Below are 7,838 nucleotides of genomic sequence, written 5' to 3'. Positions count from 1 at the left end.
ACCTTCCCACTCTGGTTGCAGCTCATGCCCTAAACAGTTATTCTGGGTATTTTCCATAGTCAAATAATAATAACAAAAATTTTAAGTACCTTGCACACACACACACAAAAAGTCTTCTTCTAATGCAGTGTATCCCAACCTTTTTCAAGTCATGACCCCTTTTTTATAATAGCCAAGTAACCTGCAACCCCAACCACATTTGCATAAAAAGGCATTTTAAATAGAGATAAAGAAAGCACATTAAATAGATTTTTCAGAATTTAATTCTAACAGGGACAGTGTGTAAGCAGAAGGGAACCAGGGAGGGGAGGTGCAGGTTGAGTCCCCCTCTTGCAAAAACTATGGCAACGCTGCCAGAGAGCACAAAAACTCTGCTCGGGGTGGAGATGCGGCTAAAACTTCCTGTCTATACAGTAGTTGAATGTGTGACCTTCCTTGCTTCCTGTTGTGAACTATTTGTGCATAATACTCTAACATGCACAGTGGCCAAACTGAACATCACTTATATCCGAGATGATAACCCCTAGAATATTCAGAAATGCATTCTTTACATTTGTTGAGGGCATCTTCGACAAATGGGCCTTTGTTGAGGGCGCACCCTTGTCTCACAGACAAAGATGGTTGGTCAATGGGCAAGAGTGCTGATGAATGAGAAGGAAAGCTATACTTAAGGCTGGCAGTTAAAGGTCCCACATGGTAACCTGCCCACTGATGCAACATGACCCTTTTGTACATTCCAAGCCTAGTTTACTTCACAGAGTTGTTACACACTGTCTTGAATTTTTTGGTAGATGAGCTGGCCACAAAATGAATATATAACAGGCCTCATAATTGTTCTCCCCAGTGGTAGTTGCTTGATAAGCATGGCTTCATGCCATCCCTAAAATATCCTTCCACAGTATCAGGCCTTCTAAGGGGAAACATTATGCTGAGGTCTGAAAGCTTGACTTAAATAAGGCATTTCTCTCTGTGGGCGCAAGGCTGGCATGCTTTTGTGTTAAATAGCACTGTTTTGTCATTGATGGAAAGCTGTTGGATATAGTTTCCTCTTTTCAATCTATTTAGATTTCTAAAGCCTCACTTATGTTGCCTGGGTTAATTTGCAGTCATTTAAACGAAGGGTTAAGTGAAGGTCACGGGCTACTCTAAATTAGAGGGAAGCTTTTGCAACAATTGCTATGCTGTGACCTTTTCAGTCTTTTCTGATTTTTTCCCTGGCTAGCCAGGCTCTTTATAGCATTGTTAACCTGTGAGAAATACATAGAGTGGTTGTACCCAGTGGTAATGCAATGAATTTTAAAAGGTTAAAGCCATTTTAGGCTAATACAGACATGAAACAGCCACAGAATCCTGTGGAGCAATTCTTCCTCTGATCAGTTTTGCCAAGTTTTATCATATGTATTGGGGAAAATGCAAATCATGCCAGTAAATATACATGCCAAGGCAGTCCCAGGGGGTCTGTTATAAGAGTGCTACTTCTGAGTTCACCCCAGGCATTTTTTTCTGTCAAGGCTTTAAGGAACCAACCTCTCTCAACACTAGCTGAATATGAATCTACTCTTTCTGGGTAATGTAATTCTTCCTGCATTGCACTGCACACAAATTCCAACTCTGAAACTATACATGTATTTTTCATCCTATAAAAACAGCCACACCTCTGCTAATAATAATAATCAGGTAGAGGCTGGTTATGCAATGCACACTGCACTGAGCAGCACTGATAGTGTTTGGCTAGAACAGTGATGGTGAACCTTTTTGAACCCGGGTGCCCAAACTGCAACACAAAATCAATACAGTGGGGTCTCTACTTAAGAACGTCTCTACTTAAGAACAATCCAACTTAAGAGCAGCTCCATTTGCTAAATTTTGATTCTACTTGAGAACAGAAATCCAAGATAAGAACAGGAAAAAAAAACCTTTCCTGTTCTTTTTTTAACCTTAGGTCATCTTAGGTTAAAAAAAAATTCTCCCCCTAGTGGTAGTGTGTGTTTAGTCGTTTAGTCGTGTCCGACTCTTCGTGACCCCATGGACCAGAGCACGCCAGGCCCTCCTGTCTTCTACTGCCTCCCGGAGTTGTGTCAGGTTCATGTTGGTTGCTTCGCAGACACTGTCCAGCCATCTCATCCTCGGTCGTCCCCTTCTCCTCTTGCCATCACACTTTCCCAACATCAGGGTCTTTTCCAGGGAGTCTTTTCTTCTCATGAGATGGCCAAAGTACTGGAGCCTCAGCTTCAGGATCTGTCCTTCCAGTGAGCACTCAGGGTTGATTTCCTTTAGAACTGATAGGTTTGTTCTCCTTGCAGTCCAGGGGATTCTCAAGAGCCTCCTCCAGCACCACAATTCAAAGGCATCAATTCTTCGGCGGTCTGCTTTCTTTATGGTCCAGCTCTCACTTCCATACATCACGACAGGAAAAACCATAGCTTTGACTATTCGGACTTTTGTTGGCAAGGTGATGTCTCTGCTTTTCAAGATGCTGTCCAGATTTGTCATCGCTTTCCTCCCAAGAAGAAGGCGCCTTTTAATTTCAGGGCTGCTGTCTCCATCTGCAGTGATCATGGAGCCCAGGAAGATAAAATTTGACACTGCCTCCATATCTTCCCCTTCTATTTCCCAGGAGGTGATGGGACCAGTGGCCATGATCTTAGTTTTTTTGATGTTGAGTTTCAGACCGTTTTTTGCACTCTCCTCTTTCACTCTCATTACAAGGTTCTTTAATTCCTCCTCACTTTCTGCCATCAGAGTGGTATCATCTGCATATCGGAGGTTGTTGATATTTCTTCCGGCAATCTTAATTCCGGCTTGGGTTTCTTCCAGTCCAGCCTTCCGCATGATGTATTCTGCATATAAGTTAAATAAGCTGGGGGACAATATACAGCCTTGCCGTACTCCTTTCCCAATTTTGAACCACTCAGTTGTTCCATGACCAGTTCTAACTGTTGCTTCCTGTCCCACATATAGGTTTCTCAGGAGACAGATAAAGTGGTCAGGCACTCCCATTTCTTTAAGAACTTGCCATAGTTTGCTGTGGTCCACACAGTCAAAGGCTTTCGCATAGTCAATGAAGCAGACGTAGATATTTTTCTGGAACTCTCTGGCTTTCTCCATAATCCAGCGCAAGTTAGCAATTTGGTCTCGAGTTCCTCTGCCTCTTCGGAATCCAGCTTGTACTTCTGGGAGTTCTCGGTCCACATACTGCTGAAGCCTACCTTGTAGGATTTTGAGCATAACCTTGCTAGCGTGCGAAATGAGTGCAATTGTACGGTAGTTGGAGCATTCTTTGGCACTACCTTTCTTTGGGATTGGGATGTAGACTGATCTTTTCCAATCCTCTGGCCACTGTTGAGTTTTCCAAACTTGCTGGCATATTGAATGTAGCACCTTAACAGCATCTTCTTTCAAGATTTTAAATAGTTCAACTGGAATGCCATCACCTCCACTGGCCTTGTTGTTAGCCAGGCTTTCTAAGGCCCACTTGACTTCGCTCTCCAGGATGTCTGGCTCAAGGTCAGCAACTACATTGTCTGGGTTGTCCGGGATATCCAAATCTTTCTGATATAATTCCTCTGTGTATTCTTGCCACCTCTTCTTGACGTCTTCTGCTTCTGTTAGGTCCCTCCCATTTTTGTCTTTTATCATGTTCATCTTTGCGCAAAATGTTCCTCTAATATGTCCAATTTTCCTGAACAGATCTCTGGTCTTTCCTTTTCTGTTATCTTCCTCTATTTCTTTGCATTGTTCATTTAAGAAGGCCCTCTTGTCTCTCCTTGCTATTCTTTGGAAGTCTGAATTCAAGTTTCTGTAACTTTCCCTATCTCCCTTGCATTTTGCTTCCCTTCTCCTCTCTGCTATTTCTAAGGCCTCGTTGGACAGCCACTTTGCTTTCTTGCATTTCCTTTTCTTTGGGATGGTTTTCGTTGCTGCCTCCTGGATAATGTTACGAGCCTCTATCCAAAGTTCTTCAGGCACTCTGTCCACCAAATCTAGTTCCTTAAATCTGTTCTTTACTTCCACTGTGTATTCATAAGGGATTTGGTTTAGATTATACCTGAGTGGCCCAGTGGTTTTTCCTACTCTCTTCAGTCTAAGCTTGAATTTTGCTATGAGAAGCTGATGATCAGAACCGCAGTCAGCTCCAGGTCTTGTTTTTGCTGACTGTATAGAGCTGTATAGACCTAGTGGTAGAGTACGTATTAACCAGCTTTGCATTAGTTCCTATGGGAACTAATGCTTCAATGTACGAACGCACCTCTACATGACAAAAAAAAACACAAAAAAACAGCCAGAAAAGATTAATTGGTTTTCAGTCCATTCCTATGGGAAATTTTGCTTCAACTTAAGAACACCATTTCAAAACGGATTACGTTCTTAAGTAGAGGTTCCACTGTAGTTTCTATGGACGGAAAAGAGCAGATACGGATTAAATGGTTTTCAATGCATTCCTATGGGAAATGCAGATTCAACATAAGAACTTTTCAACTTGAGAACCACCTTCCAATACGGATTAAGTTCTTAAGTAGAGACCCCACTGTATTTATTTCAATGTGCCAATACTGCAATTAAAACCCGAATGCTGAGGTTTTAATTTATATTAGAACAAAAACAACTGCTCCTGCACTGCAAGGGTTAAATGCTTGGTTGTTGTTTTTGCCTATGAGCAGGATTAACAAATAAATACTTACTGGTCCTCCAATCCCCCATTGGGCTAACAAGCAGAGGGATTGGTGACAGGGGATACATTTATAGGCAACTAATTTAAAAATATTTTTTAAAAATCATGCCAAATGCAAGCTTTTGTGGGTGAATCACATGATCAGAGGGACTATTGACATCATCTTCAGGACTCAGCCAATCCCGAGGTTGCTGCTGCTGCCTTGGAAAACCAACCCCATTCACCTGGGTCTTTGTGACCTCACAGAGCCCCACCTCTCTGCTGGCAGATAAAAGGGGCTTGCTGGGCAGGGCAGGAGACCAGAAGGGAGGCCAGTGGCCAGAGGGCAGCCCGGCAGAGAGAGCAGCTGCGGCTGTGGCTGTGGCTGTGGCTGCGGCTGCGGCTGCGGGGGACCCAGCCCTTCTGCCCAAGGCAAGTTGTCTTTCGAAAGCAGATGAACTTACTAAGTAGGCTGTCGAATTAACAGCTTGAGGCTGGTGATCCATGGCTTGAAGCTGGCTGCAGTGAAGGACGGGGGTGGGGGGGAAATTGGTGGACGTTCACAGACCAAAGCTGGTGGAATCTCCCTGCGGAAGCTGGTGGAGGCTGCAAGGCGGAGGCAGGCAGATTTTGGCCGATGAAGCCGGGGGACGTTAGCAGTGGTGGGATTCAAATAAACTAACAACAGGTTCTATGTCCTAATGACCATTTTAACTATACCAAAAGATATACCGAAAGGTAGTGTAATAATTCACGCATTAAATACAGCAATAAGAAGAGTAAAAGAGGTACAGATAACTAGATTATGTTTAAAGGAAGATTTCAGTTAAGCGTCGTTAATAATATAGGAAAGACTAAAGCAAAGTGGCAGGTCAACCTTGCCCCCATGGGAATCGAACTCTGTCCTCTGACTCCGTAGTCTTTGACCTAAGGCCCTGAGCTATCAGACAGCTCTGTTAGTAGAGAGGAGGCCAGACTAGATAGACCTGCTAGCTGGCTGCAAGGAAGGACCCAGGGAGACCCTCCCTGGCCCTGTTCCCCCCCCAGCCAACCAAACGAAGGGAAGCCCCTAACAAAGGGAGGCCACGTGCTCCAGCCAGGCAGGGGATTGAGAACAATAGCAGCCCGACTGCTGTGTTCTGCAGAACCCCAAAAGTGGGGGGCCCCGCACTAAGACCCAATTACAGCCAAACCCTTTCAATTTGGAAGAAGCACTCTGTCCCGTCCAAACAGCTGATGTCCAAATAAAGCACCCAAACTTTTAATAAATTATAACCCAGGATTTAGGTAAACAGGACCCAAATAGAACACAGATATGGCTTGCACTGGTGCAATTGCGCCACCACCACCTGCAAACCCCTAACACTCTTTAACAACCAAATAAAATTGAAAAGTCCCCTTAGATAAATAAAATTAAAGAATACAGGAGTTGCTCCCCTGCAGGGACTTGAACCGGCAATCTCTGGGTCTGTAGCAGAGCGCCCTTCCACACAAAGCTATTCCTGTTGCTGGTCAAATTTAGAGGAATAAAGACTAAAGAAGAAGAGCAGACTCTCGACCCTGCCCTCCCGTCCTCTGGAGCTCTGATCCTTGATGACTCATCCAGGAAGGGCCGTTTTGCCTTGGAGGATGGAAAGGGAAGGGGGGACAGGTGTGAGTGTGAATGCCATTTTCAAGGGAAGATCCCACCGCCGGAGGGAAGCCACCGTTCCCCCCCTCCGCAGCTCAGCTGCGTCGGCTGCTCGCCCCGATTGTGCTCTGCTGCTCGCCCTGATCTGCTGCTTGCTGCGTGCACACACACGTGCTGCCCACTGACCCATACCCCACCTCTGACGGCTCAGTGTGGCACTGGAAGGGAGGCAGCTAATTGCTCCCCCTCCCCCTGCTCGTCCCTGGTCACCTTCATTCATCTCAGGCCAGCAACCGGTTCTATGAGCCAATAGTACATTTATGAACCAGTTCTATAGAATCGGTGTGAACCGGCTGAATCCCACCTCTGGACGCTAGCCTCCTGAAACCAGCTGGCAGAAGCTTGGTGGATATTGGTGGATGGAAGCCCAGGCATGTGTGTGAATGGCTGGTGGAGTGAAGTTGTGTGTGTGTCGGGGGGGTGACTGGTGTGTGTGTGAAGTGTGTGTGAATGGGCTGGTTGGTGTTATGTGGGGATGTCACCGGGGCATTTGTGACACCCAAGCATTTGGGAGCTGGCAGAGGCTGGCTTCAGAAGCAGAGTGGAAGAGATGAATGGGTGGATATTCCTGGTGGAAGCCAGTGGATGTTGGCAGGCGGAACTTCAGCATGAAGTTGCCAGAGCATTGGTTGGTGGATACACCTGGGTTGAAGTTGGTTAACGGCAGTGGACAAGCTCGCCGCTTAGTTGTTTTTTTCTCTCTCTTTCTCTTACGGGGCCCAAAGCTTCCTCTTCCCCAGGGGGATGCGAGGAACCAGAAGGTAGGCGTCCTGCTGGAGCTGAACCAGGCCGTTGTCTACGCTGAGTATACCCATTTAGCCTCTTTTCCAAAACCAATAAAAGAATTTTTCCGGAATGGTTTTGAAGTGTTGTCTTGTTTGTCAGGGGCTGTCACGGGATTATCTTCCCTATCCCTTCATTATATCTGGGGCCCAATGCCTGGGGTGGGTCTTTGTGAAGTCATGGTGTGGGGCCTTGTGGTGTCACAGGAATTGGAAACATAATATTTCTCCATGCATGTGTGTGGGAGTGAGCTAGGCAATGTGGGTTCCCTGTTTGAGCTCCGAAGCAAGTATATTATGTGTCATGTTGGACAGACACAGGAAGCCAGTGAGCCCTAGTGCCATTCAGAGAGGATTGGAGTTGGGTACCCAACACTATGGCCACCCTGTAACAATAAATGAGACTCACTCCTTCCCTTCCACCACTGCTCCTCACATTTGCTTGCCTGGCCTGGAAATTCAGGGGAGCCCAGCCATTTCCTGGCACAGCAGCTCATTCTCTAAGACCTGGCAAGCCTCATCTTCATCATCAACACCATGAGCACTGCATGGACAGCTCCTTGCAGAGTACAGGTGGGGAGAAAATATGCCACTTCAAAGAAACTTACAGTCCAACCTCTCACTTCAGTGCCACAACCGAGGAAATGGAAATGGGTAATGCTTTGGAGATGAGCGTACATTAAAATTCATGTGGATCCATGTCATGGATAGATGG

The sequence above is a fragment of the Pogona vitticeps genome, chromosome 2, assembly GCF_051106095.1.
Source record: "Pogona vitticeps strain Pit_001003342236 chromosome 2, PviZW2.1, whole genome shotgun sequence".
Taxonomy (NCBI): Eukaryota; Metazoa; Chordata; class Lepidosauria; order Squamata; family Agamidae; genus Pogona; species Pogona vitticeps.
The sequence above is the reverse complement of the archived record's forward strand: the minus strand, read 5'-3'. Positions refer to the sequence as shown.